At 36.4% G+C, this 24,230-nt stretch overlaps 1 long non-coding RNA gene across 1 annotated transcript in view; it reads right to left on the reverse strand.

Moving 5' to 3' along the window:
• The window catches only part of LOC146406835 (uncharacterized), a 38,685-nt gene extending 23,966 nt beyond the window's left edge, over positions 1 to 14,719 (reverse strand). Inside the window, exons 1-2 of the long non-coding RNA XR_014841180.1 lie at positions 14,589 to 14,719; positions 5,398 to 5,494 (exon numbers count right to left, since the gene is read on the reverse strand). This is a non-coding gene — a long non-coding RNA (uncharacterized LOC146406835). The remainder of the gene's footprint in view (positions 1 to 5,397; positions 5,495 to 14,588) is intronic.
• Positions 14,720 to 24,230: the final 9,511 nt, after the last annotated feature.

The raw sequence follows: 24,230 nt of genomic DNA on the forward strand, positions 1-24,230 counted from the left end.
ATAATAATTTGAGACTCACATAGCCAAAGCCTGCCATTCTATAAGGCACTAAATAAATAATAGTTGATTGGTATTAACTCAAGTTTCCCCACTCTGCTTTGATCTGCCAATTTCTCTGTCTATACCCTCCGTTATTTTTATTTATATCAAGCTATTCAATGTCTTACAATTCCAAAATATTTTCCTCTAAAACATCTTGAAATTTTTCTTTCAGTTAATGAAGGTCCCACACTCTACTGCCACATAAAAATCAATTTCCTTTCTTTCATGTTTAATGATTATTTTATGCTTCACAAGTATTTTTTTAAAAGAATCTTTTCATTTTAGTCATTGACTCACAGTTCTCCCTACAAGACTGACTTTTGGTAGATTACAGGGGTCAGGTCTCTTTAATTCACTTTGTACAACATCTAAGAGTCCTTGAAGCAAATATGTACTTCATAAATGTATGATAGTGATGGCAACCACTGTTAGCAGAGGCTGGTGTTATTAATAGTTCAGAAAACCAGAAAAATCTGGGAAGCCCAGGAGTTAATGGAAAAGAAATTCGTATATTCTTTATGGATCCCAAGTGAAAGAACCATTAGTATACTAAAGTTTTAAAAGTCAGGGCCTATACACACAACAAGGCAATAACATAACAGCAAAAATATAGAAAAAGTTGCCTTAGGTTAATTTTACAAGTACTAAAACACAATCTTCTCTGTGACATCAAATTTTTTTTTCATCCTACCAGCACATTTAGGTATTTAGGATAACAAAGTTCTGAAAAATGACGAAATATCACTTAAATACTTTCTTATAAATTTACCACTTAATCTTGAAAGATTCCAAGATTTTATTTATTTATTTATTTATTTATTTATTTATTTATTTATTTTGCCACACCTGAGACATATGGAAGTTCCCGGGCCAGGGATCAAACCTGTGCCACAGCCACAGCAGCAACCCAAGCTGCTGCAGTGACAGCGTTGGATCCTTAACCCACTGTGCCACAAGAGAACTCTTCCAAGATTTTTTTATAAGTTTAAGCCAGTGTGGTTTTAGAATTTCCCCTATGATTGTATTGGAAGATTCAATTAGCTTTTTATTTATTTTTTGTATTTAATGTAAGTATTAAAAATTATCCCATTTTACCCATTTATTCTCCTTCCCTTCTTTTCCTTCACTGTTTCTTCCCTCCCTCCTTTCCTCCCTTCTTTCCTTTCTATGGCTTTTTAAAAAAACATTTGAAATTTATTTGATCTCTTGTAGTTTTCAAACTTTCTGTCCAAGTCCTTTGACTCAGCTTTGGATACAGAGTTACATAGTAATAAAACAAGCCTCAAGGGTATACAACAATAAGTATTTCTTTGCTACGCATGCATGTGGCTACTTTAGTGGTTCTATTCCAGGTAAGGAGTCTGTAGTCCATCAGAGATGACTCTAGTTGTGAGCTGGGTGCAGGTTTGCTTCACTGATTTTCATTCTGGTACTCAGGTGGAAAGGGTAGTGGCTATCCTAGTTCTTCTGATCAACTGTCAGAGCTTCATAGAGGAGCTAAATATCTTCAGAACATTTAAGCCTCTGCTTATATCCTATTCACTAAGATTGTATTGGCCAAAGCAAGTTAATATGGTCCAGCCAACATCAAAGTGTGGGGAAGTGCATTTGGCCCCCAGTGTGGGAGGGAAGAGAATGAATACTTAATTCACAATATCCAGATTATCACAAAGCAGAATGTTTTCCTCCCACACACAGTCTGCCATGGCATTCAATATAATAACCAGATCATAAAGATCCTTTATTGGAATATATTAATAAGTTCACTGAAATTGTTTTGGTGCTGTTAAGACTTTATTAAATTAACATTTGTTAAGTGGAGCAAAGGTGCTGGAAGGTAAGTCTCATTCAACCAAAGACCAAAAGAGAAAGTGAAATAGAGTTTATCACTCACAGTTCCTGGAGGACATACCAGGCAGGCCTCTAAGAAGCTACACGAAGAGGTCAAACTGCGTGCAGGGAAGGCACATGCCCTGAGCAGGTGCCTTTATTAGGGCACATGGGAGGAGGGATGGTTTCCTGGACTAGAGTCAGGTTGGTCTATTCAAACCAAAAAAAGCAGGGTTTTGGTAAATCCTGCTGGAGGCAGGGGAGGGGGATCTTATCTAAGGAGCATGTAAGGCACACTTGCCCTGGGAGGTAGGAATGAGCACAAATCGCTGGGGATACTGGGGAAATCATAGGAGGCACTTATATTTGCTTCTTCAAAGATCATCATTTGTTATACTGTTTTTTAAACATATGCATAATTTTAGAGTTGGCAGAAATTCTGTTAATCTCATTGTAAAAATTATTAAAACCATGTTAAAAAAACCTCATAACTTCAAATTATATATTAGAAGAAAAAATTACCCAAAATATATATATATATTTTGCATACTTTCCTCTTTATTAGTTTCTACTAAATTATGTCTCAGTTATGCAAATCAAAATGACATCAAGACAAGTTAAAGAAAGGATATATGTCTTCAACTAACTCCAATCATTTCTGTGATCTCTTTCCCCAGATCCGTCAAGTATTATAATCATGCTATGGTTTAAATATAGGATCATTCATTAAACAAATAGTATTGAGTGGTTACTTGGAGTCTGACACTGCATCAAGTACAGGAAAACAATGATGACTAACTGCTGCTGTAACCTAATGCCATAGAATGGGTGGATTATAAACAGGAATTAATTTCTCATAGTTCTGTAGGCTGGAAGGTCCAAGATTAGGGTGCCAGGATGGTTGGGTTTTGGTGAGAAACTCTCTTTTGGCTTGCAAATGCCCTTCTTTTTGCTGTATCCTTATATGATGGGGAGAGAGAGGTTCCGATCTCTTCTTTTTTATAAGGGCACTAATCCCATCATGAGGACCCCACCCTCAGGGCCATATCTGAACCTAATTACTTCCCAAAGGTCTCATCTCCAAATACTATCACGTTGGGAATTAGGGCTTCAACATATGACTGTTGGAGAACACATGTATTCAGTGCACGGCAATAAGTGCCACTAATACTTTCAAGGTGCTGATTCTTGAATGAGGAAATCATGTAAATTGGTGCACAAAGCAGTTAATGTTATATTATAGAAATGATCCTTTCACTGTGGGAGCAGAGAGGAGAAGGAGAGTAGTAGATAAATGATGCAGCCCTAAGGAACGTAGAAAATGATTGGTGTGAATAATGCAAGATCTGTTCTGTCTTCCAGAGATAAGGTTTATTTTTGATAAGTCCAGAACAATAGAAATGCCAAAGTCTTCTGAGTTCCCACTGTATTCATTTTCTCTATGTCAGTTACTTATCTCTATTGACCTGAGGTCCTACTCACTTCTCAAGAGAGATTGAAATTTAATCGGGAATATGTTAGTATGGAAAGATCACTTCATTCACTCTAGTCCTAAGAAGATGTGGTAGCCAAGTTACTTCACCTGTCCTGATATCCTCTTATACATAGAAGAAGAGCATTGTCGTGGATTGATATTTATTAAAGCATGGCTCATAAACTAGATGCTTTATTTTATTTTTTAATTATTCTATTTTCTTCTTTTTATGGCCACACCCATTTCTTTTCTCAGGCCAGGGGTTGAAGCAGAGCTGCAGCTGCAGCTTAAGCAACAACTACAGCGACACCAGATCTGAGCTGCATCTGTGAACTATTCTGCAGCTTGTGGTAATGCCGGAGACTTAACCCACTGAGAGGCCAGAGATCAAACCTGAATCCTCACAGAGACAACATTGGGTTCTTAACCCACTGAGCCACAATGGGAACTCCTAGAAGTTTTATTTAAAAGGGGAAGAAATATTTTAGGGCAATAACATTGGTCATAAAGTCACTGAGACCTCTAGTTTGAAACTAGAAATTTATGTGAAATATAATGAAAACCCTAGAAGTGAACAAAAAATCTTACTGGACATTTTTATGCAGCCCTGATAAGGCTCTCCTCTAACTACAACTATTGCTTTTCTCTAATGCTGTTCTTTTTACTCTTTCTGCTCAGCCACCAACCACACTGACTTCCTTCCTATATTCTGAGCATTCCAGACATGCCCCTGACTGAGGGCCTTTGCAAGGACAGTTTGCTTTGCTGGGTACACTCTTTTCCCAGATTTGGAGGGCAACTCTCTTGACTCTTTTTGGTCTCTGTTCAAATGTCACCTTCTTAATGAGATCAATTGGACTCAACTCAAATTACTAAAATTACAGCATGCCCAATCTAATTTATTATAACACTTAGCACCTTCTAGCATGTTAGAAAATTCACATACTACTAATACTAAGGATATTCTATATTGTATGTCTCTCCAAACTATACTGCAAAATTATGGTATAACCATAGGGGAGCAGTATCTTTGTTTTGGGGGTGAAACAGGAGGGAAGGGGCAGGGCACAACCTTTAAAAGAATTACATAGCGTTGAGGATACAACGTAAACTGGTTGGAACCAACTAGGTCCTAAACGGCAGAAGATTTGAATTCTGGGAGAACTTGAGCCTCATTATTTCCTCATTGTACTACAGTAGCATCAGAATGACACACCCATTGGAGACAATTCCAAGGCCAACCATAAAAGGCCAAAAAGTGCTCTATTATTTATTTTTTTTACAATTCCTGCAAAAATCCTGTACCTTTCCCAAAAGGTATCATCTCACTCATTAGCCTATGAAATTATCCAGCTCATGAAAACTAGCCCGGGTGTGCTCTTACCTTTTGAGAAGGTCCACAAGATGACCCAGACTCTATCTCTATCAATAAATCTATTTTTTACCTATCACTTTGCCTCTCGCTGAATTCCTTCCACACTGAGACATAAAAAATCTAAAATTCATTTAAGTCCTGAGACCGCATATGTGATTTTAATTAAAAGACAGTGGGTTCAAGCACCAATCTGAGTTGTGCCATTTCAGGGGTATTAGAAATTAAACCATACATTCTTAAGTGTTTGCTACACATTGAAGACTTCAGATGCTTAAACATTTGTTAAAGAATGATTATATAATTAATAAATGAGTGAATGATTATTTAAGATGTATTATTGTGCTCTTAAGAAAGTAAAGGAAACTTTTAGGTGCTCAAATATGTAGGTTGTTAGAAGCCAAAAGTGGAGGCCCTGTGCTGAAGATCCAGCTACACAGTGGGAGTGATAAGTGAGGTCTTATTAATGCTGAAGGTTTGTGGTACAGAGGTCAGAATATACAGCCTAGGATTCTCAAAACATGGAGAGTTAGGCCTACCATTTTCATATACATCAAACATGGACCAGAAAATAAAAAAGAAAGTAAAAATAGCTGGCGAAGTAGAGACAAAGAGGATTGCAGTTTTATTAGTCTGTTCAGGCTGCTATAACAAAATACAATAGGCATTTATTTCTTACCAGTCTGGAGGCTGAACATCAAGATCAAAATGCCACAATGGTTGAGTTCTGGTGGGGGCCCTCATTCTGGTTTGCTGAAAACCACCTTCTCTGTGTCCTCACATAATAAAGAGAGAAAAAACAGGCTCACTGTTGTTTCTTTTTATAAGGGCCCTAATACTATCAGATCAAGGCCCTGCTCCCATGATCATGACCTCATCAAACCCTAGTTTCCATCCAAGGGTCATACTTCCAAATACCATCACATTGGAAGTTAAGTTTAACATATGATTTTTTTTTTTTTTTTTAAAGGCCACACCTGCAGCATATGGAAGTTCCTGGGCTAAGGGGTTGAATCGGAGCTGCAGCTGAGGCCTAAGCCACAGCCACAGCAACACTGGATCTATCTTAGCCAAATCTGCGACCTACACTGCAGCTTGCAGCTGGATCCTCAATCCACTGAGAAAAGCCAGGGATCGAACCTGCATCCTCACAGACACTATGTTGGGTCCTTAACCCATTGAGCCAGAAAGGAAATTCCTAACATATGAATTTTGGGGAGTCACAGAAATTCCTTTTATAGCAGCAGTATTCTTCAAAATATTTACTATTCTCTTGTTTGTCTCTCAAAAATTAATTCCTTAAATGTTTAAATGTGCTCATTTTTATTATTTATCCGTTCATTGCAAAGTGTTTCTTACATGTTTGATTCTGCTTTTTATTGATTCCACTGACAACAGAAGGTGGTTTGTTTGCTCATGTATTTTGTGATCACTTGCTGTTCTGAGCTCATATTCCTTGAAATTTCTTCCAGGGTAATTCTTTGCATCTTTGCTTTAAGAATATTTAAGAACACTTTCCTAGTGAATGTATGTTTGTTCTACCCAAGTGCCAGTGTCACCACCATGCTGTGACTGCTTCCATTTAGTTCTTTATCTGATATTCTTTCAGTTCCACAGGTACAGTGATTATGGATGTCATACATGCACAAGGTTGGCTGCTAATAATGAAGATCTCATATGGCAGATATTTCCTCTTCTATCTAGAGTTCCCTTGGAAACAATCAAGTTTTCATACTCTCCCCCTTGTGTGTGTGTTTTTCCAGTGCACACTCCGTAGATTTTGGTTTCATGGAGTTATTCACCTTATGGTGTTTCTAATACAGGTCCCCACATTGAATGGGTCAGAGGCCTTGTCAACTGTCCTTAAAATGAAAGCACTAGGACCCTGGAAGTCTATATATGACCCCAGAGAGCCATCAAACCTTAGCAGCTATTTCTCTGGGATTAGCCAAATGATTTTTGTTCTTTGATGATATTTCTCTCATTTCTTACTAATTCAGCTGTACCTAGATATTACATATTATATAATATTATGTGCTATATAATATTATATAATATGTAATATATAAAACTAAGTTTTTTTCCAGGGTATTCAGTTAGTTATATTTCCAGAAATGGAAGCTTCCTTAAATTTTGAAACTTACTTTTCTAGTTTCTGAAAGACTGAAAACTAACGAATCCTCCCCCATTTCTTTCCTTAAGAAAATAAGTATTTCCCACATCCATCATGTTGAATGACAGCATTTTTCAATGTCTTTGACCATACCTGGCACTTACATCCTCTGATGGTAAAATATTACACTTAATAAAAAAAAAAAAAACCACCAACCAAACACTGTGTTATAAGCATATCTGTCATTCAATGAATTGTCCTGATTTTAGGCAGGAAATTGAAGACAAATTTCAAAGCTCCACCACAGTGTTTCCGCTGGGAATTGTGGATTATTGGAGGAAAACAGGCTAACAGTTCCTGAATTTCTATGACTTTGAAAAAAAGAAGGACTGAGAAGGAAATTAAACTCTTACAGATAGAAAACTTCCTACTAGCCCTACCCAATTCACACTCTAGAGCAAATTTAATTTAACCTTTCCTCAGTTCTGACAATACTAAACCCCAAACACAGTACTAAAGACAAAACAGATTTCTTTTAAAAAATCTCTTCTATCAACAGCAATTGCTATCTTAAAGTAGAAGAAAATAGGAATGGAAGGAGAAATGTAGAAAGGCAAGTATAAGGAATAAGAAACAATGTAGAGAAAACATCTTTTTTTTTTTTTTTTTGGTCTTGTTTTGAGCATTTAGGGCCGCACTCGTGGCATATGGAGGTTCCCAGGCTAGGGGTCGGCCTACACCAGAGCCATAGCAACGCCAGATCCGAGCTGTGTCTGCAACCCACACCACAGCTCACAGCAACCCTGGATCCTTAACCCACTGAGTGAGGCCAGGGATGGAACCCACAACCTCACGGTTCCTAGTTGGATTCGTTTCTGCTGCGCCACGATGGGAACTCCGAGAAAACATCTTTTATTTCTTTCTCAAAATATGGGAGTGGGGTCGATAATACAAAGGCCACATGTGTATGACTTATATTTAAGTTATGTTGTATTAAAAATTCCTCTCCTTAGGAGGCAAGTATATGTACATAGGGACACTAATATAGTACACTAATAAAAGATGAAAGGAACACATTTTAATATTTTAAGAATGGCACACAGTATAAAAATTCTTGAACTCTATGTAAGCAGATTTGATTCAAAGAAGTAATTGTAGAGATGAGCTTTTACTGCTAAAGGCTTACTTTCCTAATTAAGCAATATGTCATATTAACATCCCTAGATAGTAGCTTTATGTAAATTTCTACTGTATACTGTTTACCTACATATCTGCCTACCTTTCCTCAAAAGAGCTAAAGCTCATGCTTGTATAACAGAGAGCAAAGAAAACAAAACTAGAGAAAACATTCTCTACTATAAAGTGTTGTTCTAGATAAGGCTCCAAGATATCTAAGGTCCAACATGTAAGGATCAGGAGATTTCAACCTACTGGAGTCTGAGAAGTGAAAGCCATAGGACCCATAGGAGCAGGTGCTGCTAGATCAGCAGTCAGGAGGATATGCTGGGTACAGAGAGCCACTTTCAGTTCAGAGAGGAAGTCTAGTTGATGACTATGCCCCCCAGGAAAAGTGCTTTGTAAAGTCTGAGACTGCCCTCAGCACAGAAAAGCAAGTCTAAGAAGTGTTCTGGGTTCTAAAAACAATCTATAAGGAATGTGACCAACACAGAAGAAGAGGTTAAAGTAAGAGGGGAATATATTACAAGTTTGGGATTAGGAGATATAAACTTCTGCATGCAAAGTAGGTAAATGGTAAGGTCTTACTATATAGCACAGAGAACTATATTCAGTATCTTGTAATAAAGTATAATGGGAAAGACTATGAAACAAATATATAAGTATGTACACATATATACATACCTGAATCACTTTGCTGTAAAATAGAAACTAAATCAACTATACTTCAATTAAAAAATTAGAAAAAGAGTTTTAAGTACCCTCTGGCTTGTCAAGACCAGTAATATTCACAAATCTTCCTAATGGTAATTTGTTAACCCCTTTGTCAAATTTCCATGGAATCTATTATGCATCGGACACTGTATCAGATACTGAGATAAATGAAGAGTGAAGACACAGACAATCCAGCCTTCCCAGAGCTTAAAGTCAGTTTCGAAAAGTGTGTAGATGAAACCAAAGAAAAAATAAGTAGCTCTCTGTATTCCGAGACAAATGGAAAGAGGGGCCTGCTCCTGAAGTGGAATGCCAGCAGCAGGAATTCATAAAGGAAAAGAGCAGACTGCCCCAGGACGGGTGCAGAAGGGCATAAGAGCTTTAACAAGAGCAGGTTAGCCATTGACTTCTGTGTGGTGTGCTAGCATCAGGTCTGAGGAAGTGTATAGAGTGTAACAGGTAAATCTTACATTGAAAGAGTGTAGTTAAATCCAGCAAGACTGAGATTGTTCTTTGAGAAGTGGTGCATAGAAAAACTCCTATTAGATACATTATATAAAGAGAGGGATACTTTTTACTGACACTGTGAAAGGAGTAGGGGCTATTGTTGCACACAGGTATTTTGATTATTCTTTAGTGTATAAGTTTGATTTATCTGTAAGTGTGGGTGCATGAGACAGTTAATCAACTAAGCTTCAGTGATGCTACATACCCATTTTGGCCACAAAGATGTAGTAGAGCAGAAACCAAGTAGAAGAGATCTATATAGGACATTTTTAAATATTTTAATATTATTTTTCTAATTTTTAAATTTTAATTAATTTATAATAGAATATTGAAAAGTTTAAAGAATTTCTGGGTCATGAAGAAGTTTCTTTAAGATATAAATTAGCTAAGCAATCATCAAAACAAAAAAAGAGATATTTAAAATTCTCCATCCAGAGCCATGGCTATATATATTTTTATGTAGCCTTTTTCTTTGGGAGTTCATTTCATGTCAACATCTGCAGATGGAGTACTTTTTTTCATTTTGTAGTACTTTTTTTTTTTTTTTTACATTTGCAACAAAAAATTTTTTTGGTACTCTAAAAATTTTTACTCAAAATTTTTTTTTACTCTATAAATTTAGTTTTTCGTAACTAAACAGAAGATTATAAGATCAGCTTGCCACAAGCAAGCAGATGATTTTATGTAGACCCTCAAAGACAAATAGATAAGGCAAAAGTGGATCAGCAACATTTAATTATCTGAGCGAGAAGAGAATCTAGAGTGAACAGCCGTGGACAGAAAGCATCTCAGGGAAGCAGCGTGGTGCTGGTCGCCTACCTGGACCCTGGAGCCAGAGAGTGAAAAGTTCAAATATCTGCAAAACAATGAACATCTGGGAAATCTGTGTGTTGTGCTTCTGTCTCAATTTCCTCACAATAATAAAAAATATAACATAAAAATTCACGAAATAGTAAGCAATTTACAATTAATAAAATTGCTTACAATAATAAAAGGGCTGCTGAGAGAATTGATTAAACCAATAAAAGGAGAATGCCGAGAGGTACCTGGTTCATTTGAACATTTTCTAACGGCTTTCATTAATGTTGTTAAATGATGTCCCTAGTGCCTATCAAAGACCCCAAAGCATAGCACGTGCTTAATATTGTTTGTTAAACCACAATTTTCCAGGGCAGATCAGGCAGTCAGTTCCCTAGGCGTTATTGACCAAAGAGTTTACATGTCTTTCTTTAAATGCATCTTGAAGCCTCTGGATAGGCCTGTAGGCTATGTAAATAATTTGGCTCTGAAATGATTCTTTGCTGCCAGAGGTATCTCAACTTGCTTATCTGGCCAACTCGATGTCTCATTTTTATTTTACTGCTCCATGTGAATCTGCAAGCAACTTTGTTTTGTCACAAAATAAAAATAAAAATTGGAGTATTTAAAAACAGCTGCTGGAGTTCCCTGTCGAGGCTCAGCCGTTAATGAATCCAACTAGGAACCATGAGGTTGTGGGTTCGATCCCTGTCCTCACTCAGTGGGTTAAGAATCCGGCTTTGCCGTGGGCTGTGGTGTAGGTTGCAGATGCAGCTCAGATATGGCATTGATGTGGCTTTGGTGTAGGCTGGCAGCTGTAGCTCCGATTAGACCCCTAGCCTGGGAACTTCCATATGCCATGGATGCAGCCCTACAAAAAGACAAAAAAATAAAAAATAAAATCAATAAAAACAGCTGCCAATTTGTGTAGCATACTGATATGTAATCACAACATGTTTATGGCATACTAATACATTCTAGATAGTTCCTTTCATGAATTTCAGAATGTGGGGCCCAAAACAATGTCTGCAGTTTCCCAGATTGGAAATCTCAGGTAAGCCACCTGAGGTGCCATGAAAAGGAGATCCTGGGGGGTGGGCTTCTTGTTGGAGGTTTGTTATAAATATACCCGAGGGCAACCAGGAGAGGGCAGGCACTGCCCTTGTGAAGGTTAGTGATGGTTGAAGACTTAGATGGTCAGTGATGGTGTAAGACTTGTCCTAAAAAACAACAAAAAAAATTTATTCCTCACTACTATGCATCAGTTCAGGATTTCCATGTTGTTTCTACAGCTGAGCCATTCAAGGCTAAGCTCCAACACTTGAAGTTACACTTTGGTCTATTTTTGAGGCATTGCTTCAGCTCTCCCTGGTCACATTCCATCTCTTTAGGAGCAGACATGACAGCAGCAGCATCCCTTCCTGTCAGCTGTTCTCAAGCTTCCTGGCCAGCAAAGTAATGCTATGACAAACATTGCTTTAGCACTGGGGACTGGCCAGGCACCAAGACCATATCGTCTTGTCACTGGTTGTTAAGTATGGCTTGAGGAGGACACTAAATGCACTTTTCGGTAAATGATATCTGCAGTAGGTCCAAATTTTGCAGTCATATGGAGATGCCTTGGCACTGCTCCTCCTTCAAAGACCTTTCATTTAAATTGGAACTTAAAGCTGCTGCTTTGGTTTTGGAGTCAGCTTGACAACCTCCCCAAAGAGTGGCTTGCTGGCTTTATTCAGTCTTTCTCCTCAACCTACTTGACAGGACACATGACTTCATCTCGTGGGCAGTTGTGACTCAGCATCATTGTGGTCTTTCTACTGACTTCAAGAGGAGAAAATGCACCGAAACATTCAGGCAAGATGATAACTGAGCATTAAAAAAAAGGGGGCTGTCTTCACGCAAAAGTAGCTGGAAGAAGGCTTTTTCAACAGGAATTACTTTTAGCCAACATTCTAAGTTAATATTTGGAATCCAGCCAAAAGACAGCAAAGGATTCCTTTTCTTGTCAGGACAAATGGTTGATAATCCAGTTGCTTTATGTCACCATTTTCTACAGTCACACATACATAAAGGGCATTTGGGGGATCTGGTGGTCAGAGAAAAATCTTGGTAATATGTACTCAAATCAGCTTAAACCCCTGGGTTTTTAGTCTTTCAGTAATGTTCAGAAAGTGACAACAGAGTTTAGCTTTTTCTTTGATGTTTCCATTGGAAAAGGAGGGGGAAAAATCTTTCTGGAAAAGCATCAACAGGAAAGTTGGGCAATGCCTGTTAAGATTATTGTTAGGGAGAACCTGGTGATGATATAAGTTAACAACCCTTAGCAGGATAAATAAAACAGTGGCTGGGCTAGGACTCAGTGCATTGCTCAATTTTATTGAGCTGTTTTGTCTTGTGATTATTTAGCTTTTCTTGTCCCTTAATCACATTATGCCCTTGGTTTTATTTCCCTCTACCCTAGGTTCTTTCAATTTCAGTGTCTGTCTGTGTGTATGTGTCCTTAGGTAAAACTGAATCACAATCACTGATCAGGGCACAGACTTACCAAGTGAGCTGACCCATGACACTAGATGAGGACACAGCCCTGACTTTGTACATAAGGATATTGGTCTAGAATATGTCTGAAGGCATACTAGGGTAGATATTTATCCTGCAGCAGAAAAGACATCAAAGAAGCACTTCAGAAAGTTAAAATTACTGAATATCGATAAAGCAGTAGGTTAATAACAACACTCATATGGAAATTTGCTTAATAAGGATAACTAGTGCTCAGTTCATAATCATGATATCAGGTTGAAGAACTAGAATTCCCTGGAGGACACATCCCTAATAGCAAAGTCAATCACTTTCACATCTTTTGGATGAGTTTCATCATTCTCTATAAGATGGGAAAGTAGTAAATAACACAGATTGTATAGGAATTGCTTACTGATGATAAAGCATGCAAAGTGATGACTAGTGCCTGGTGCATATCAGGCCCTCAGAAAATGATAGTTGTTATTATTATTATTGTGGTTATTTTCACTGTCTTTTACATATCTCATTGATGACACTTTTGTTGGTATTATTTGCTCTTAGAGGCTAACATCTATTTCAAGAATTTAAAAATAAGAATTATTGACAAACCACATAATCAATAAGATTAACTATTGCAAATCATGGTGCCTTATTCATAGACAATATTCCTGGCAAGCTTTCTAGATTATGAAACACATTTTCCCACCATTAATGGCACCTAAACTTACTACGTATGAATAATGTAAATGTCAAAGACAAGATGATGATCCATTTTTTCTTCTTGTAATACATCTTAATCTCTTTTGCATAGACTTTGAGACTTAGGCCCTTAGTCTTCGAGATAATCTAAATATTATAATGAGTAAAAATACTCATTAATGGGAAAATTTGGTTCTAGCTTCTATCAACACCAACCAACACTCCAGTCGTGCATCACTGTTTCTGGTGTTGCTATTTAAAAACGAAGGCAATTTAGGAGTTTCCATCATGGCCCAGTGATAATGAACCTGACTAGCATACATGAGGACTCAGGTTCAATTCCTGGCCCCGCTCAGTGGGGTTAAGGATCTGGCACTGTCATGAGCTGCGGTGTAGATCGAAGACACGGCTCAAATCCCATGTTGCTGCGACTGTGACGCAGGCCGGTAGCTGAAGCTCCAATTTAACCCCTAGGCTGGGAACGTCCATAGGCTGCAGGTGTGGCCCTGAAAAAATAAAAAATAAAAAGAGAGCAATTTAAAAAAATTTCTTGAAACGCTACATTTACAATTCTTTCCATAAGGTAATAAAAAAGTTTGATTGTCTAGGCATGAGGGGAGAATAGAAACAAGTTTAATGTCTAACTCCTAAACTTTAGCTAGAGTCCTTAAAGACAGTTTTTGCTGACCCGGAAAGTTCAAGATTAAAAAAAAAAAAAAAAAATCTGTGACTTCCGCGTGTCAGAAATGATGAAGGTTTTAGATTTACACTCAAGCTAATATCTCCTATTGGCAAGAAAAAGGAATTATGAGGCACATTTAGCAAGAGAGAATTTTTACCATCTATGAAAAGATTAAGCTTAATTATGAATTCAATTTATAAAGTCTAGTGTCACCAAGAGATATTTCAGCTCTCAACTTTGAGTGTAGCAATATGCTTTAGTTCTAATTTAAAGTGACCGGACACTCAGCTGATGGAGGAAGGACACGATAGGCCACAGCAAATCAGATACAATTTGGTCTGCTACTCTAATTTTTTTTCACTTTTTTTCCCTTGTAAAATCTTTTCAGCTATCACTGTTTAAAAAGACTTTCATGCCCATCCTTATATGGCAAGAAGCCTCTCGGTAATTCCCAACAACCAGACACATACAACTACCAAAAAAAACCAAAAAGGCTTGCTTTCAGAGCATTCTATGACCATCTGGCCTACTTTCTTTCTCCTCCCAACCCCCTAAAGTCAGGAAATATGAAGGTCATTTCACAGATATTTAGGATAAAAGATGTTCAAAGGATATGACCTTGCAGGAGGCAAATGCACTAAGTCCCAGGAGGATTTTTTTTTACCTTAAAGATGCTTCGGCGCCCCAATACCTGGAGTTTTCCAGAAACTTTCTTCTAGAAATAAAATCACCATGGGAATGATTAGGTTGTTACATTCTGCTTCTTTTCTAGTTCTGCTCTGAATCATTTTCCATGTCTATTCTTAAATCCTTTACAACCGAAATGCTTTCCTTGGACAAAGACTGAAATGTTGCTGCATCGAGAATAAAGACAACATCTGTTCTGAGAGCGATTGCTACAAGGCTGGGATTGTAGCACAAAACAGAATCTCTCTTGCACACTATCCTGTTTTTTTGGAGTTTTTTTTTTTTTTTTTCCAAAATATCAGTTTCTTTCAGTTTTTGGAACATGGTTTGAAAGCAAAACAGACAGAGAAGTAATCTCTTTTCATATTAGAATGTATTTTTATTAGAATGAACTTAGAAAAGAAATAACATTTTCTAGAAGGTTATTTAGTCCACATATTAAGCGACAACTAAAGAAAATGGGTACTCTTCCTTCTTCTCCGTAACTGAATCCTTTCTTTTTCCCTTTTGGGTAGGTGACCCTGCAATGTGTATTCCACACCCCCCTGCTCCTGCCACTCAACCCCACAAAAATTGTTCTGAAAGTGAGAATAGGTGCTACTAATAATTATTCCAGGACAATGGACATTAGCCAGGACCACCCTGGGCCAGCTGGGATGAGTTGGGAGGGAGAATATGCATCTTGATTTTGAGAAAATAATTTTATGGTAAGATTCATATAGCATCCTTTATTTTTCTCTCTGTACTCAGTAGGTTTTTTTTTTTTTTTTATGTCAAAATCAGGATAAGCTTAGCCTGTTGTTTGGAGGCAATGACCCAGATGTAAAAGATCATGTTAACTGCCAAAGGCACTCTTGGCTAAGCCTGTAACTGAAGCCTATAAGACTGTAGCTATGAAATTCCTTCTAGCTAGATGTGTAATCTTCAAGGAGACAGGGAGTCTTTATATGTCTGCATAAACTATTTTCAATCAAAGTAATATATAAAGAAAAGGAGGATTCTTGCCTGAAGAGAGGTCAGTTCTTTTCAGTTTTACATTTCTAATATGGATTATAATTTTCAAGGAGAACAAGACAAGATATCATCTCAGTAATAACTCTAAAGTACAGCTTGCCTTTCCTGGAGGAGTTAAAAAAATATAAGTACTCCCCATGAGAATATTATTTGAAGTGATGATTCTCAAAGCATACACTTTCTATTTCCTTACAAGTATTTCTCTCCAGATTAAGCAGTAAAACTTTGGCGAGGAAGCAAGTCTTTACCTGTAACTGCGTTGGCGGGGTTAATGTTTAATATGATAAATCAAGAATTAACCATTAAGCAAAGGGTTGACCTGGACTAAAGGATTATTTTAGGAAAATCCTGAGCCTGGAAATGATGCTTGTCTCAACAAAAATCAGCTAAATCTATAAAAGACAATCCCTTCTACCATAGGATAGAAAAGTTACAGCAAGCATTTTCAGAATATCCCATTGAAAATCACATTTTTATCATTTGCTTCATTCTATGCAGAAGCAAAATGAAAGCAGTGTTATTAAAGAGTGTATGTATATTATATATATATATATATATATATGTATGCATATATATAGGTGTTTATCACAACATACGTATATATAAATAACAATTTTGTTTGGAGAATTTGTAGGTAGAGTGCCCAAAAATTAACTTTGAAACAAAGGAGAGAGACAATAATATGAATCTGTTCTTGACTAAGGCATAACGTAATTGGTATATTTATTGTACATAGTTGAGTAGTCAGGTTTAATATAGTGGTTCAATTAGTTACATACAGTTTATTTCATATGAAAGGGTCATTTTTTTTTCAGATTTGTCTTTCTATTAACTTAATTTAATCCCTAATTGAAAAGCCCCTTGAGATAGTACCTTGGGCTTGCTGTTACAGTGATGTTTCTCCCAGATTATATTCCAGTTTCCAGAGTGGCAGATAAGAGGAGCTGAACCTTTGAGCAGATCTCATTCCTCTCTCACTGATACACTCTGTATTCATGGTAGTTTCCAGCAATCTTGAAATCTCAATTGCATTGTCACAACTTTCACTTTCTCCATTTGCTTAGTTGAACACTAATGATGATGCAAAGTGGCACTGGGCTATTTTCAGGACATGGCTATTTTCTTTATAATTCCACACGGGATCAAAAGGAGCAGTCGTAGCTTCTGACAGCTTCAACTACATAGTGGTAAGAACCACATACAGTATTAAACTGCTAAGGTGTACATGGAAGTATATGAGTACCAGCACCTAAACAACATGGAACAAGAGACATTTGTTTTTTAGAGAAAAGCATTCTCTACTCAGCACAGGCTTCATTAAAAAAGAAGTATTAGCTCTACTCTATGTTTCCTTCTTTCTTGTGATAACCATATTGTCAAAGTGGCAAAATAAAATAAATTGGGATTTCTAAGTATTGGAAAATCTGACAGCTTGAAACAGCAAGTCCCTTGCTTCTCCATGAAAATATTTTCAGTCCTGGTATGTGTACATGTACCATACACACACACACATATATGTATATATCTATATATGTATGTATGTGTGTGTGTGTGTGTGTGTGTGTGTGTGTGTATATATATATATGTACATATACGTGTGTGTGTATCCTTTCACACGTTGTGATTAAGATTACTGATAGTTTTTTTCCTCATCTCTGATACACCCTTCTGAACCTCAAGCAATTTCTCTCTTGCTTAGTTGTTGTCTGAGGCAGTAATTTAGGTGTGTTTGGTTGTTTTCAGTGTTAGAATCCCCTTTGAAGTGACTGACAAGGCAGGGGATTGTTAGTGAGCCATAGAACTGAGAGCCCAGGGGCAGAAACTTAGGAGGAAATGGGAAACATGGGTTCTTATCCCACATCTTTCTCTGGAGCGTGATCTCATGCAAGTTGTCCATGAAGCCTCATAATCTGAGTTTACTCATTTGTTCAACAGACACTCGAGTGCCTACTTCACTGGGAATAAGAAATGAATGAGATGATGTTTATAAACGCTCCATTATGGTATCTTAAACATAAGGATTCACTTAGCTCATATTAACAGTTAAAGGAAACACAGAGCTGCTTACAAACTGTAGCCTCCAATGTTGATGCTGTGTGGGCCTCAAAGCCAGCCCAGAATCACCAGCCTTCTCGGATGCTGTAGAGGTTATAGTCTTCCTCTGTGGTATCCTGTATCTTGCCTTGTTTTCGTTCAACACTCAAGATGCTGGAGGGCTTCTAAGGATTTGAGAAGGTGGAGGTAACATGCAAGGAAGGGAAAAACACTTTTTTTCCCTATCTAAATACATTCTTAAAATATGTGTTCTACCGTTACTACTCAGACAACAAAATTATTGATCACCCTATCTTCTCTGCTTTATACCTGTTCAAGTTTTTATCATAGATTTTTCTCTTGACTGCTGGTCCAGTAACATAATGGTCAAGACTGCCCTCTGAAATGTAGATGAATCTTTAGATTGCTCTTTACACAAACACAACGGTACCACTCTTCCCAAGCTGGAAGTTTCCTGTGGTTTTATCTTTAGGAAGAGCTCTGCTACTGAAAAATTTATCTTTTAATCACAATTCTTCCTGCCCTAGTTGAACCTTCAACCAAAATGATAATTATAACAATAATAATAGGATTCTCTATATTTACCAATTTCCTGCTTCAAGCTGATAAGCAGCATACCGAGGAATAAATTTCAGAAGGAGCAGCGAATGTAAACACCATGAATCTATACCAGTAACAGCAACATGCTTGCCATTTTGCCTGACTACATGGCACTCTCCTGAGAGAAACACATTGACTGTTAATTTCAAATACCAATATGAGTATGGTTTATAATAGCTGCTTATTTCCCAAATGAAAGCTCATCATCTGTAACCGTGGGTGTTCCCAGACAATATCCCTCTCCCTACCATAAAACAAACTCAGTGAAAACCATGATCCTTGACCATCCCAGTTGTCCCTTGGCTCTATCTGTGCAAGGAGAAGAAATAATTAAAATTCTTCAACAATTTTAAAAATTTTATCCTGTTCCCCACTACTCTGATGCTCTGAATTTGTTGAGATGGTTCTTGGATTTGTTTTTATGGATCTAAACTCAGTAATCTATTTTGGTTTCATTAAAATAAAATTTGAATAAAACAATATCTTTTCAGGAAATGACACGAATTAAAATAGAAGAACTGCAAGAGTCAACATTGACAATGATAATTCAGAAAAGGAGCATAATTGATGGTTTCTGTTTCATTCTATTTTATTGGAGTCAAAGCAATATTATTTCTATAGATATAAATATATTCTCATCACTCAGAATTTGTTAGTTTCTTTAAAAACAGTGCTTTGGGTTGTTTTTTGATTATCTTCATCATAAATAAATTTTGCAGCTGATATTTGTGTTCTGTGATCTGTCATTAGCTTCCAAATCAGAATGATCAGCCCTCTGAACTTTTCTAAAGCTGAAAACAGTATATTGCCTCTATATTCCTCCATTGAAATAGCTAACAAGAAATTCAAACAGAAGAGGTTTAAAAAGTATTCGGTATCACAATGTGTCTTTTTTTTTTTTTGCTTTTGTCTTTTTAGAGTAGCACCCCGGGCATGTGGAGGTCCTCAGGCTAGGGGTCTAATCGGAACTGTAGCCACTGGGCACAGCAACGCCAGAACCAACCCGCGTCTGCGACCTACACCAGAGCTCACAGCAATGCCGATCCTTAACCCACTGAGCAAGGACAGGGGTCGAACCTGCAACCTCATGGTTCCTAGTCAGATTCTTTTCCACTGCACCATGACGGGAACTCCCTGTGTCTTCTGTTATTATTTCTGCTCCCATGTTTTCAACTTGAAAACTAGTAACACCATTCATCCAAATACCAATCCATAACTTAGACATCACTTTAGAAGTCACCAAGTTCTTCTTATTCTAAATATGAAATAACTATAGAATGGATTAACTTTATCCCACACTGAACCATCGTAGATCAAGCCCTCATCATATCTAGCCAGGACATTATAATAATCTTTCAATTAATTCCAACCATTCAGTTTTTGCATCTAAACTGAAAATAGTGATCTCTCTAAAAACAGATGGTGTATGATCATTTTTGAGATATAGGCATGTATGGAGAGTACGAACCACTGTGTTTGCCAGAAAATGGTTATTGAATAAATGTTAATCCAACTAAATGTGGTATGTGAAGGAGTTTGAATACATCTTCTCAGTGATAAGCAATTACTGGAGATTTTTTAAAGATTATCATCATTCAGTGTAGAGAGTTATTTGAACTGTTGGTGAGAGAAACTGTAGAGAGGAAAACTAATTCAGAAACTATGATATCAGATCAGGACGTTCAGGATGTGTTTCTGAGTTTGACACATAGAAATAATAAAATAGAGACAAAGGATTTAGAGCTATAGAAGAAGAAGGGGGGAGGATAGGGAGGAGGAGGAGCAGAGGAGGAAGAAGAAATATTTGGAGACACATCTGTTAGTTAAAGACATTGTTATCTTTGAAATCTGAGGCAAATTCATGCAGTGAGAAAAGGACAATTGATGGAAAAACTTTGTAAATATCAAAATTTAAGAGAAGAGAATAATGATAACAGCAATCTGTACATTTGTTGAACAATTACAATTTTTCAAATACTATGATAATTTTCCTATTTGTACAACCTTGTATAATATTTGGACAAATCTGCTACATGTTTAGAAAATAGGAGAAAACTCAGGATAGAGAGAAAGTAAAAAAAAAAGGAAGTTGAAAAATTTAAGAAATGTGGTATACAGTAAAAATCACTAAGGTTAATTAAATAAACTAAAAACCACGTAATTTGGAAACAGGTCAGTGATTACTTTAAGAGAAAATATTTTGTGGCATACTAAAGGATGGATATTCTGTTGGATTTAGAGTGAAGAGAGTTTGGTTAGCATGTGGAAAAGTGATAACAGATAATAACCGGCTGTAAAAGAAGAGTCAGTGGGTTTTTAACCAGAGGGAACCATAGAATTCTCTTCATTTATGTTTTGCTTTTTTTTAAATTAGAAAATTTTAATGTCTCATATATAGGGGAAACAACAGTAGAGAAGTTATAGGGATCAGAGGCTTAACTGAGGAATGTACCAGATGAAAGGAATCTGAGAGAAGGTAGACAAATCAGCCTTGCAGAGTAGGGAGTGGGGATTAAGCCATCAATTAATGCTGTTGCTGGAGAATGAAGAAAAGACAGGTAGGAATACAACCCAGGGAGAGTACAGGGTCATGTGAGGATGGGAGTAAGTTCATGTTTGATGACTCTTTTCTCTGCGAGAAGGAGATAAGGTTAAAGTTTGCCTCTTGATCTGTTCCTTCACTTGGCTCCAAGAACCCATCTCCCTTAATTCCCCAGTATAACTCACTAGGACTAACCCTTGATTCCTGGGCTGTGGAAGTAAGAAGATAGGGATCAGTATGGGCAAGAGTGCCCTTCCCAACTGCTTTGCCTATATTCAGTAAATAGATGCCAACTCACTACCTTAATTCATTTAATGTCAGCTGGTAACTACGCTAGGTATTTAACATATTTAACATATGTTTTTATTGCTTGGGTTTGTGAAGACTAAAGACAAAAACAGAACATTTGATGAATTTCACATCCAGTAAATATGACTTACATACATTGAGAAAAATACTAAATAACTGCTTTATAATTGAGGAACATACAAAGTTGCTACACATCATGGACAGAGATAACAATGCAGAGTCTACTGGGTTATGGAGACTTTGATAGTTAGACATGGAAGGGGCTTTAGACAACCCTTCAATTATGTAGAAATGAGTCTGAAAGATAAGAAAGACGAAGGGTTATATAAGGCAAAGTTTTCTCCTTGGTTTTAACATACAACAACTGAAACACCACAGGGAAACTCTATCTACAAGGACTCCAAAAGATATTAACGTCTGTAAGGATAATGACCCAAATCACAGAGTAAAATGATGTAGCACATTGTAATTTTCTGGACTTAAAAGATAGGTCACAACTTGAAACTGATAATCTTCACTTCAGTCCAGGTTCTGGGAAATATGCCTAGGTGGTAAATTTCTTTCAAAGTACTACAACAGGAAATACCAAATGAGATTTAAAAAGGAAAATTTTGTGAGGTAATAAAAATGTTTTATGATGGATCACTAGTATTAAATGTAAGAAACTCAACATTCGGGAAACTACTCCACAGAGACCTGATCTAATTTTTCAAAATAATTTTGCATGAGATGCTTTTTGAGTTGGCAAAAGCCCAGCTCTTGGAACATTTGATATCTCTGCTGTATGAGGAAGGTAGGATACCAACGTGCAGTTGCTTACGTTTATGTTACCAAGAGAAAATGGGAGGACTGAACAGATTAATGATATTACATAGGGCTTAAAATTGTCTCTGAAACTTCTATGCTGCTAACAAATTAATGTGTTTTGAATTTGCTTGTGTACCATGCATCAGGGAAAATGTAGAATATCAGAGTTAAGAGTGACATCTGTCACTCAATATTTGGAAGAGATTCTAAACCACCTGCAATATGGTATATGGTAAAAATAAGTCAGATTTTAGTTACTAATCTTAAAAAAGAAACAACATTAATGCAGCCGATGATACTTTAAACCTGAATTCAAATTACCACCACCAACTGCCTCTTCTGTCAGTTTGTTTGGAAAAAGGTTGCTATTATGTCAGTAGACTTATAAGACTCAATAATGATAGCTATCATCTTTAGGATTGAATTAAATCTGGTAGAAGTGTAGTTAGGATTTTTATAAAAAATTATTAATTTGCATGTTCATTAAGTAACAAATATACTAGGAGAGAGAGTTTTTGTATAGGAAAAAAAATTAACTGAAATTTTAATTTCTTTTCTGTTTGTTAGGATGCATATAGTTTGCATTTCTCTAGGCACTGTGGGCTATCATGTTTGTTTGTTGCTTTTTAATAGTGATGAGTTTCATTTAGATAAAGAATAGACAGGTGAAATAGGAATGAAAATTTTTAAAAAATGAATGCAATAGTTCTCAGTATTATGCATATAAAATAAATTTTAGCACTTTGATAATATTTGAGATTCAATCCTATGCATAAAAGATAAGAATACATCCAAACAAGAGTTTTGAAGAATGTCAGAAAATACTAATTATTCTCAAGTTCTTTTAAAGGCAAAAATGCAATGTTACATAAGTATATTTAAAACCAAAACTAGTAATAAACCCTTATGCTTATAGATCTTTTACTACAATAAAGACCAAATCCAGTTACAAATTAAATAAGGGTAAAACTATAACCGATAAAATTCTAATTAGCACCATTAATAATATGTGATACATGATAATATTTTATAAATTAAATTTGTGACACTGGTTTTAATGGCAATAGATATAATAGCTTATTTTATATCTACTTTATTTTTTGAAATTGAACATGATGAACCATCATTTGATAATAATTTCAGAATTATTATTATATTTTTCTTTTTAAAAATATTATCTTGTTTGGGAGAGCTCCTATTGTGGCTCAGCAATAACGAACCTGACTAGTATCCATGAGGACGCAGGTTTGATCCCTGGCCCGCATTGTTGTGAGCTGTGGTGTGGGTCACAGATGTGGCTCAGATCCCATGTTGCTGTGGCTGTGGTGCAGGCTGGCAGCTACACCTCCAATTCGACTGCTAGCCTGGAAACTTCCATATGCCACAGGTGTAGCCATAAAAAAAAATTATTTATTAAATAAAAAGATAAATAAATATTATCTTGTTTCTAAATATTATTTTATAAGGTAAGCTACAAGGATATATTCTACAGTATGGGGAATATAGATACTATTTTACAGCAGCTCAAAATGGAGTGTAGTCTATAAGATTTTTGAATTGCTAGGTTGTACACCTGAAATTAATATAACATTGTAAATCAACTATACCTCAGTAAAAAAGAAAATTTAAAAATATTCTCATTATTTTGATAGACCAAGTTATTAAGCCATCCTTGAAAGGATATTAAAATACTTTAATGGTGTAAAGATAAATTATTCATTGTAGATTTTATGTATTATTTATAAACTGGTACAATACATACATGCAAGTTCTCTGAACCATATCTACATGGTCATGGTGGATTTACATCACAGTCATAGATTCTATTGTGATCCCTGTCATGGCTCAATTCAGCCCTGACTTCTCTATGAGCCATGGAAAAAACTTGGTATGTTGTTATGGTACCATCTTGTGACCAACTTAGGACAAATATTAAAAAAAAAAATGAAAATAGTGGCATTAAATTTGGGAATTTGGCCTATTTCCAAATATCAATTTATACATTTTTTATAGACTAGTGTAAAGATGAAAACACAAAACATTAATGGAGCTCACCAACACTGTAACCTGTCTCACTCAGTAGGCAAATAAACGACCCTCTAAAATATCCCTGCCCTAATTCTAAGACCTATAAATATACTACCTTACATGGCAAAAGAGACCTTATAGATGTGAGCCTTGAGATGGGGACATTTTCCTGGATTATTCCAATGGGTCTAATCTAATCACATGAGTCTGTAAAAGTAGATAATCTTTCCCATCAGAGATCAGGGTGAGATGTGGCAAAGGAAG

The sequence above is a fragment of the Sus scrofa genome, chromosome 1, assembly GCF_054392235.1.
Source record: "Sus scrofa isolate SSC_HxYL_T2T_F1_AM1 chromosome 1, Sscrofa_HxYL_maternal_Yorkshire_Landrace_v2.0, whole genome shotgun sequence".
Classification (NCBI taxonomy): domain Eukaryota; kingdom Metazoa; phylum Chordata; class Mammalia; order Artiodactyla; family Suidae; genus Sus; species Sus scrofa.